The 10,728-nt window shown below is 32.7% G+C and overlaps 1 long non-coding RNA gene across 2 annotated transcripts; it reads left to right on the forward strand.

Annotated features, from left to right (window-relative positions):
• The first annotated feature begins 1,677 nt into the window (after positions 1 to 1,677).
• LOC121767896 lies at positions 1,678 to 3,550 on the forward strand. 2 transcript variants are annotated; one of them, XR_006043234.1, is made up of 3 exons: positions 1,678 to 1,796; positions 2,250 to 2,344; positions 2,433 to 3,550. It is a non-coding gene; the product is annotated as an uncharacterized LOC121767896 (long non-coding RNA). The 2 variants fall into 2 exon arrangements; XR_006043233.1 differs by having other exon boundaries at positions 2,263 to 2,344.
• Positions 3,551 to 10,728: the final 7,178 nt, after the last annotated feature.

The following is a 10,728-nucleotide window of genomic DNA, read 5'->3' on the forward strand; positions in this document are numbered from 1 at the left end:
TAGTCTAATTATGTAGATTGTGCAGTCTAATAATGTAGCACGTCTAATAATGTAACGCTTTTAGTGTAATAATGTAGCTCGGATGTTATGATCACAACCATCCAATCTAAAGATCCAAGGGCTGAGATATGCTTTGATTTATGATAGAATTTTACTTATGGACCATATATATATATATATATATATATATGGATATACTAATATGCTAACTAATTATAAAGTGCTAATGTAAATCCAATCATGTGCTGCCACATGGCACGAAAAATGCAATATTGTATACAGAAAAATGCGATATACATTTGTCAAGTTGTAGATGAATTTCGGCATATTGCATTTTTGTTAAATGCAGATTGCATTTTTTATTGTCGAGTTTTGCTTTTTAGATATAGGTTGTTTATTTTCATTTTATATATAGACGGATTGCATTTATATATAATTTATTTTGCATGGTAGACAATTTACGTTAACATGCAAAACTCAACAATATAAAATGCAGTTTTCCTATAATTAAAATGCAATCTATGAAAATGTATTTACAGCTCGACAAATGTATATTGCATTTTTCTGTATACAATATTGCATTTTTCGCGCCACGTGGTTGGAGATACATTAGCACTCTAACTAAGGATGCACCATAGTGTTCCCCTATCATATGATATACTAATATGCTAACTAAATTTAAAGTGCTAATGTACCTCCAATCACGTTCTGCCACGTGGCACGAAAAATGCAACATTGTAAACACTAAAATGCAATATACATTTGTAGAAGTGGTAGATAGATTTTGGCAAATTGCATTTTAGTTATAGGCAGATTGCATTTTTTATTGTTGAGTTTTGCATTTTAGATATAGACCGTTTAATTTGCATTTTATATATAGACGGATTGCATTTATATATAGTATATTTTGCATTGAAGACAATTAATATTAAAATGCAAAACTCAACAATATAAAATGCAATTTGCCTATAACTAAAATGCTGTATAAGGAAATACATATACAGCTTCACAGATGTATATTGCATTTTAGTGTTTTCAATATTGCATTTTTCATGACACGTGGAAGCACATGATTAGAGGTACATTAGCACTCTAACTAAGGATGCGCCATAGTGCTCCCCTATATATATATATATATATATATATATATATATATATATATATATATATAGGGATGTGATTATATGATAACCCATATTTATGGTCATAACCTAATAACCTATCACTCTATGGACAAAATATATCATTTTATAAAACATAATATCATTTTATGGATTAAAAGTATCATTTTATGCATGCTGAAAAAATATCATTTTATAGTGTATAAATAACATTTTTAGTAAAAATGATATTTTTGACCCATAAAATGATAGGTTATTAGGTTATCACCATAAATATGGTTATCATTCTAACGCACCCTGTATATATATATATGGGGTGCTGTTAGGTTGAGATTATTTAGCTAAATTGAAAAATGAGATGCAATCTCAGCCACTAATACACAAGATTAACGAAATGTCAACAACTATCACATTATGTCAACACGGGGGTATAAGTGTCATTTCATTAATCAAATGGTGGAAAAAATAAAATTAGATTTGAAATCATTTTCTAAACCCTCTCTAATATATATCGCCACCATCAATCGTCTTCGCCGATCATCAATCAAGCCAGAGACGACGACGCCTCCAGACACGTCCTCTCTCTCTCTCGCGGTTTAACGTCGCCGTTGTTCATCGCGCTTCGCCGCACCTGCTGCACGAAGCTTAATTGTTGATTCGAGTATGGATTTGGAGGTATTAGGCTTTGTATTATCAATTGTGTTGGATGTGAATTGATTTTCAACTTTGCTTCGCTGTTTTTATCAAAATGCTTGAACATTTGGGGAAAAATCTAAAAATACTGATTTCTGCTCATTTCAATGCAGAATTTTGCTTTTATCTCGCGATATCAGCAGAGATCTCGCAGTTTTTTATTTAATTCGATTTCTGCTGTTTTTTTTGTTGATTAGCGATGGTAAAATCGGAAGAGATGGAAATGAACATTTCATACAATAGCTATTGACATAGTTATGATAATATACTGTTGACATAGTGTATGCTTGTTTGGATTGTTGTTGACATTATAAACTTTAACAATTGATATAATAGTAATAAGATAATTGTGCTTGCTTTAAACAAGATATACTTGTTATTGACATAGTGTATACTTATTAGAATCGTTGTTGACATAATCAAATTGACATTCAGCCTCTGCTGATAGGGAGGTGCTGGTTTTGGGGCTGGCGCCGTCTTCCGAGTACACATTTTTGGTGTATGCTTCTCCAGCTGGAAACTATTTCAAGGTTGTGTTTACGTTTTCAATTTTAATTCGATTGAATCAAGGGGATATTAAGGAGTTTGTGGATAAGGTTTAATTGTTGTGATTTGCAGGAAGAGACTGTGCCGATCAGCTTGTACGTTGAGGATGAGTTCCATCGCGCTGGCCGCGATGGTTCTGGAGGTGTGAAGAGCGTCATGAATTATGTGCCGGTATGTAAGTGTTGCATCTTTCTGCCAACTGTTTGATGAAAGTTCTAAATGAAGTTGGCTACTGAAAGTTCGTCAAAGTGTTTTTATTTTTTTATTTTTATGATTTTGATATCAATTAATTTCGTCCTACTTGTAAAAACATGTTTCTTAGTATGAATTATCGGAATAATGTTTTTGATGCACGACTAAATTTAACAAATTTACAAAGTTCATTTGATATTTAATAGTAGTAAATAAATTATAAGTGAGGTCATGAACCGCTAGTAATCATGGAGAGCAAGAACTACCAAGCAAGCCACTATGCCACTCAGGGCGATGAGCAGACGTTGCTCCAGCGCCTGCATCAAGAGCTTTACAATCTCAAGTTTCTAATCGTGGATCGCGCACGCTTTGCCGGATAAGGAGAACGACAGTCGGATTCTTCTCACCACTAGGCTTCGGGAGGTCACTGATAAAATTTCTGAAAATTCTAGTTTACTTCATGAGATGCAGCCGCTCGGGCTGGAGCACAGCTGGCAGTGGCTCTGTTATCTTACCTTCGGTGATATGCTGAAAAATGATAATGATGATGTTACATTGCCCTGCCCTCCTCACTTGAACGAAATTGGAAGATCGATCGCCGAGAAATGTAAAGGTCTTCCTCTGTCACTGGTTGTGGTTGGTGGTCTTCTCATTCAGGAGACAGAAAAGATACTGCTGATGCTGCTGCAATGGGGGAAGGTTCCTACTTGGAGATCTTGGCTATAGAGCTACCTTTACTTGCCCGCTAGACTTCAAGGTTGTTTCCTTTACCTGGGTGCATTCCCGGAAGATTGTGAGTTACATGCCTCTAAACTCATCGAACTTTGGGTTGGTGAAGGCTTTTTCCTAAAACCTGGACTACCCACACAAACCATGGACAACTATTGTGGTTTCTGACTTTTGAACTTAGCAGTATGTAATATATATGAAATGTCAATAAGTTCAACAACTTGTATTGAAATGTCAACAACGCAAAAACAATTCTTATAATTAAAAAAGAACAACTATTTTCTATTAATTTTTTTATTTGAAACAAGTTCTGGTATCATGATCATGCAATACATTATATGAAAATATCAACAGCTTGTATATCAAATGTCAACAGCTTATTAACAACTTGTATATAGCGTCAACAACTCAAAAACAATTCTTGTAATTAAAAAATAACAACTATTTTATCTTAATTTTTTTATTTGACCCAATTTCTGGCATCATGATCATACTACACATGTCAATAGCCTGCATATCAAATGTCAACAACTTATAGCAAAATGTCAACAGCTTGTCAACAACTTGTATATAGTGTCAACAACTCAAAAACAATTCTTGTAATTAAAAAATAACAACAATTTTATCTTAATTTTTTTGTATACCAAATGTCAACAACTTATAGCAAAACGTCAACAGCTTGTCAACAACTTGTATATAGTGTCAACAACTCAAAAACAATTCTTGTAATTAAAAAATAACAACAATTTTATCTTAATTTTTTTATTTGACACAAGTTCTGGCATTATGATCATACAACACATGTCAATAGCCTGCATATCAAATGTAAACAACTTATATTAAAATGTCAACAGCTTGTCAACAACTTGTATATAGTGTCAACAACTCAAAAACAATTCTTGTAATTAAAAAATAACAATGTTTTATCTTAATTTTTTTATTTGACACAAGTTCTGGCATCATGATCATACAACACATGTCAATAGCCAACCTATCAAATGTCAACAACTTATAGCAAAATGTCAACAACTTGTGATATTGATTTTCGCGGATTCCTCCTTTCTCCTGTACAGCTCCATCGACGCATTCTGTATCCTAGGTCCACCGCTCGGATCCACCTCCACCTCCAACACCGCCGGCACACTAGGCCTCAGTTCCTTGGACGATTTCGTCACCTCCACGAGCTTGCGAGATCTGAAGCAGAAGAGTTCCGAATCGGAACCATTGTCACTGAGCTCATTGTCAAGTCGTTGATCTCCATCCCAGATAATCGAACGGCAGCCATGGTGTCCGACAGCTCTTCCCTCGTGGCATCCATTAGCTTCTCCAGTGATTCTGCAGCTCTCTTGAAGGCCTTCAATGGAGAAAAACAGAGGATAGTATATCATGTCACCACATCCAATTAGAGAAACAAAATCAATGCATATCAATATCCAGAATACCAAATGTCAACAACTCGTATTAAAATGTCAATAACTAAAAAATAACACTTATAATTCACATATCAATATTGAGAATATCAATGTCAACACCTCGTATTAAAATATCAACAACTAAAAATAACACTTATAATTCGCATTTCAATATCGAGAATATCAAATGTCAACAACTCGTATTAAAATGTCAACAACTAAAAAATAACACTTATAATTCACATATCAATACCGAGAATATCAAATGTCAACAACTCGTATTAAAATGTCAACAACTAAAAAATAACACTTATAATTCACATATCAATACCGAGAATATCAAATGTCAACAGCTCGTATTAAAATGTCAACAACTGAAAAATAACACTTATAATTCACATATCAATACCGAGAATATCAAATGCCAACAACTCGTATTAAAATGTCAACAACTAAAAAAAAACACTTATAATTCACATATCAATAGCGAGAATATCAAATGTCAACAGCTCGTATTAAAATGTCAACAACTAAAAAACAACACTTGTAATTCACATATCAATAGCGAGAATATCAAATGTCAAAAACTCGTATTAAAATGTCAATAACTAAAAAATAACACATCGAACGCATCTCTCAAATCTCCATCCCTTCCATCCGCTGCCGCGGTGTCTCCGTCACCGCCACCATCCACATCTAAAATCAATTTCGGCTGGAGATCGACGGAGTTCATGAATGAATCGGTAAAATCGGGGAATGCTAACCTGAAAATTGGAAGATAAATATTGACGTCAGGCTCCGCGCTCACCACCAATCGCTCCATCTCGTTGCCGACATACACCGGCAGGTGCCCCTCCGGAATGCCGCCGGAGGAGGAGCGCTTCCGCAGCGAGGTTCATAAAGGACTTTGCCAAGATCGCACAACCACTAACTCATCTCCTAAAAAATGATGCCGAGTTCATCTTTGATGAGAAGTGCAAGCAGGCTTTCCAACTCTTGAAGGACCGTCTCGTCTCGGCTCCTATCATAAGAGCGCCAGATTGGAATTACCCTTTTGAGGTAATGTGCGACGCGAGTGATTTCGGAGTCGGCGCAGTGTTGGGCCAGAGGATAGAAGGGAAGTGTTATGTGATCTTCTACGCCTCGAAGACGTTGAACCAAGCGCAGAAAAACTACGACACGATAGAAAAGGAAATGCGAACTATTGTGTACTCTTTTGAAATGTTCCGGCCGTATATATATTAAAGAAGTTAACTGACACGTTTTTTTTTTATTTTGTAAACAAATAATTTATTCCCCTTTGAAAGATCAACTAATATGTAAATACTTGCGAATATAAAAGTTGAAATTAATAGAAAAATACCAATGTTTTTAAAAATATATATGAAATAATTAAATAGAATTTACAAATAAAAGAGTATTTAGCATAATTTTTACTTTGTAGAAAAAGGAACAATATATTTATCTTCACATCATTGTGATAGTTTAAATAAAATGAACAAATACTTATTTATTAAAATACTTATTAAGGTGAATATTTTTAATAATAAATTCAATTAATACATATTTTTTAAACAATATAAATTAATAAGAATAGAGTTAAATTAGTCATAGATATATTTAATTAATGATGCTTCCAAATCAATTAAATTAGTCTTATCCAAATTTCAATTTGAAGGATATTTTGTATATACAATTTTTGTTAATTTATCTTTACTCTTAAATTATACTTTTGGGTTGAAAATATATCCATGCAAATACATTGGATTTAATTTAACTAATAAAAAAATTGGTGCTTAAATAAAACAAAATTTATTGTTGGCTAAAAACTGAGTTACTATGTCGATTTTTAAATTATCCTATATTCCTAAACCCACAAAACAAAAAAATGGTGATAAACGGGAACTCTATTCCCAAGGTCATAATCATATCCCCTCTCCCCTCTCCCACTCTTTCTCCATCATCTTCTTTCATCAATTGCTTCTATCTCTGTAATATAAAGCATAAAAACATTGTAACCGAAATCTACGAGGATCGCACCGGCCAAGCCCCCGCTGAAGCGGCGGCTTTGCCTAGGCTATCTCCGTCCTTGTTTGGTAGGGATGGGTAAGCATGAATACTTGTCAACATAGATCGGAATTACAATAACCAACTCTATACTGTTTTAATAATTTGTACTTTAAGTTTAATCTTGTTTAAATTACATTCCCTCAAATAATTTATATTATTTGAAAATCATCCATTACTACAATTAAAATTAAAGGAATATAAATGATTTAATTCTCTAAATATAGATTTTTTTAATTTATCGTACTATTTAGTAAAAAAATTATTTAAAATACATAATTTTTTTACAAAAATATTTGATAATCAATAATTTTCTCCTGGGTTGCTCAAATCAATCAAAGGGAGCTTCATGCTTACACAACTCATTTTTATGAATAAAATCCTTGGTAGCTCTCTTCTTGTAGTAAAACTCAAATGATTTTGGTTGTGGTTATGGTATAATTTCCATTTTATAGGGCTGTTTATAGATCTTGGTTGTGGTTATGCTCTGTTCGGTTTGCAAGATTGTATCCGAGATTAAATTTGTAGTGTGTTTGGTTCATGAGATTCAATCCCACAACTCAATCGTAGATGGATCATGAGATAATTAGTCATACCTAACCCCTATGACTAAAATAATCTCACAACTCAATATTAGGTTATATCTTGGTATTATTTTATCTTGGAAACCAAACAGTTTTTTTTTTTTCTTAAAAAAAAAAATTTAACTTCATATATTTATATCATATATATGAAGGAGGAAATTACAAATCAACTCCTATAACAAGGAGGAAAGACAAATTACGTCACCCAGGGTTCGAACTCGAGACCTCCAGGATGGACGCGGTATCCAGCACCCTTTACTGCTAGGCCAAGGGGCTTGGATTCTTGGAAACCAAACAGTTGGCGGCTTAATTATTCATTAAAAAGCTCTTTAAGTAGGGATGGGGTAAGCATGAATACTTGTTAAGATAGTACGGACCGAACTAACATAATCCAATCCAATATAGGCTCAAATATGACCCGCAACAACTAACTCTATACTACTACTACTATTTCAATTATTTGTACTTTAATTTTAATCTTTTTTAAATTATATTCACTCATATTATTTATATATTTTTCAAAATCTCTTTGCAATTGATTTTTTTTAATAGTTATAGGAAGATAAATTTGAATATACATATTTAATGTTCCATCTGTCTCATATATATTGTCCGCTTCTATATTTGGTGACTTTTTTTCTTTAATGAAGTGGGGTTCATTCTCGACTAATACTCCAATCACTTTCTCTCTCAATTTATCTCATATTTTTACCAATTTTGCATCAACCCATGTCATCCCAAAAGTGTCTATTTTTATGGGACAAGATAGTAATATTTAACGTGATTCAAAATCATCTAATAAATATATATATGAAATACAATTAAAATTAGGAAATTATAGGAATATATATGATTTAATTCTGAAATAAAACAATTTTTAATTTGGAGTGCTACAATTTAATAAAAAAAACATTCAAAAAAACATTTTAAAAAAATTGATAAAACAATAAAATAATTTATGGGTTTCCCAACCTAGCTTGGCTAGATTGAGTCTAAATTTATAAAAAGAAAATGCAGTTCAATCTAGCCTACTTTAGTCATGGGCCTGAGTCTAGAATGGTATGGGCATGCGCCACCAATTGACAACTCCTAAAATGATGTAACGTGATGGTTGACATTTTATTATCATTAAAATAAGACATTGATCAATAGCTGTCATAATTTTATTTTATTTTTGATGAAAAGAAAAATTTTGAAAATTTTGTGGATGAGTGGCTGAAAATGCATCTCAATTCTCAATTAAGCTAAAAAATCTCAACCTAACAGGACCTATATATATATAGGGGCACACTATGGTCCATAAGTAGAATCCTGTCAAAAATCAAAGCAAATCTCAGCCCTTGGATCCTTAGATTGGATGGCTATGATAATAATATCCGAGATACATTATTACACTAAAAGCGTTACATTATTAGCCGAGCTACATTATTAGAATACACAATCTACATTATTTGACTATAACGCATTACATTATTAGCCGAACTACATTATTAGACTACATAATCTACATTATTAGATGACACGTGGCATTAATATAACGGTTACATTACAAGATCCAATGACTGAGATTTGCTTTGATCAATAAGTGAAATTCTGTCAAAAATCAAAGCAAATCTCAACCATTGGATCCTATGATAGAATTTTACTTATGGACCATATATATATATATATATATATATGGATATACTAATATGCTAACTAATTATAAAGTGCTAATGTACATCCAATCATGTGCTGCCACGTGGCACGAAAAATGCAATATTGTATACAGAAAAATGCGATATACATTTGTCAAGCTGTAGATGAATTTCGGCATATTGCATTTTTGTTAAATGCAGATTGCATTTTTTATTGTCGAGTTTTGCTTTTTAGATATAGGTTGTTTATTTTCATTTTATATATAGACGGATTGCATTTATATATAATTTATTTTGCATGGTAGACAATTTACGTTAACATGCAAAACTCAACAATATAAAATGCAATTTGCCTATAATTAAAATGCAATCTATGAAAATGTATTTACAGCTCGACAAATGTATATTGCATTTTTCTGTATACAATATTGCATTTTTCGCGCCACGTGGTTGGAGATACATTAGCACTCTAACAAAGGATGCACCATAGTGCTCCCCTATCATATGATATACTAATATGCTAACTAAATTTAAAGTGCTAATGTACCGCCAATCACGTTCTGCCACGTGGCACGAAAAATGCAACATTGTAAACACTAAAATGCTATATACATTTGTAGAAGCGGTAGATAGATTTTGGCAAATTGCATTTTAGTTATAGGCAGATTGCATTTTTATTATTGAGTTTTTTATTTTAGATATAGACCATTTAATTTGCATTTTATATATAGACGGATTGCATTTATATATAGTGTATTTTGCATTGAAGACAATTAATATTAAAATGCAAAACTCAACAATATAAAATGCAATTTGCCTATAACTAAAATGCTGTATAAGGAAATACATATATAGCTTCACAGATGTATATTGCATTTTAGTGTTTTCAATATTGCATTTTTCATGACACGTGGAAGCACATGATTGGAGGTACATTAGCACTCTAACTAAGGATGCGCCCTAGTGCTCCCCTATATATATATGTATATATATATATATAGGGATGTGATTATATGATAACCCATATTTATGGTCATAACCTAATAACCTATCACTCTATGGAAAAAATATATCATTTTATAAAACAGAGTATCATTTTATGGATTAAAAGTATCATTTTATGCATACTGAAAAAATATCATTTTATAGTGTATAAATATCATTTTTAGTAAAAATGATATTTTTGACCCATAAAATGATAGGTTATTAGGTTATCACCATAAATATGGTTATCATTCTAACGCACCCCTATATATATGGGGTGCTGTTAGGTTGAGATTATTTAGCTAAATTGAAAAGTAAGATGCAATCTCAGCCACTAATCCACAAGATTAACGAAATGTTAACAACTATCACATTATGTCAACACGGGGGTATAAGTGTCATTTCATTAATCAAATGGTTGAAAAAAATAAAATTAGATTTGAAATCATTTTCTAAAACCCTCTCTAATATATATCGCCACCATCAATCGTCTTCGCCGATCATCAATCAAGCCAGAGACGACGACGCCTCCAGACACGCCCTCTCTCTCTCGCGGTTTAACGTCGTCGCTGTTCATCGCGCTTCACCGCTCCTGCTGCACGAATCTCCGAACAGCCTTTGGTTCTCACGTCGTCGCTTCGCCGGAAGCTTAATTGTTGATTCGAGTATGGATTTGGAGGTATTAGGCTTTGTATTATCAATTGTGTTGGATGTGAACTGATTTTAAGTGAGAGAGATCGCTACCTATGTTTTCACTGTTGTT

This window comes from Salvia splendens, chromosome 15, assembly GCF_004379255.2.
Source record: "Salvia splendens isolate huo1 chromosome 15, SspV2, whole genome shotgun sequence".
Lineage (NCBI taxonomy): Eukaryota > Viridiplantae > Streptophyta > Magnoliopsida > Lamiales > Lamiaceae > Salvia > Salvia splendens.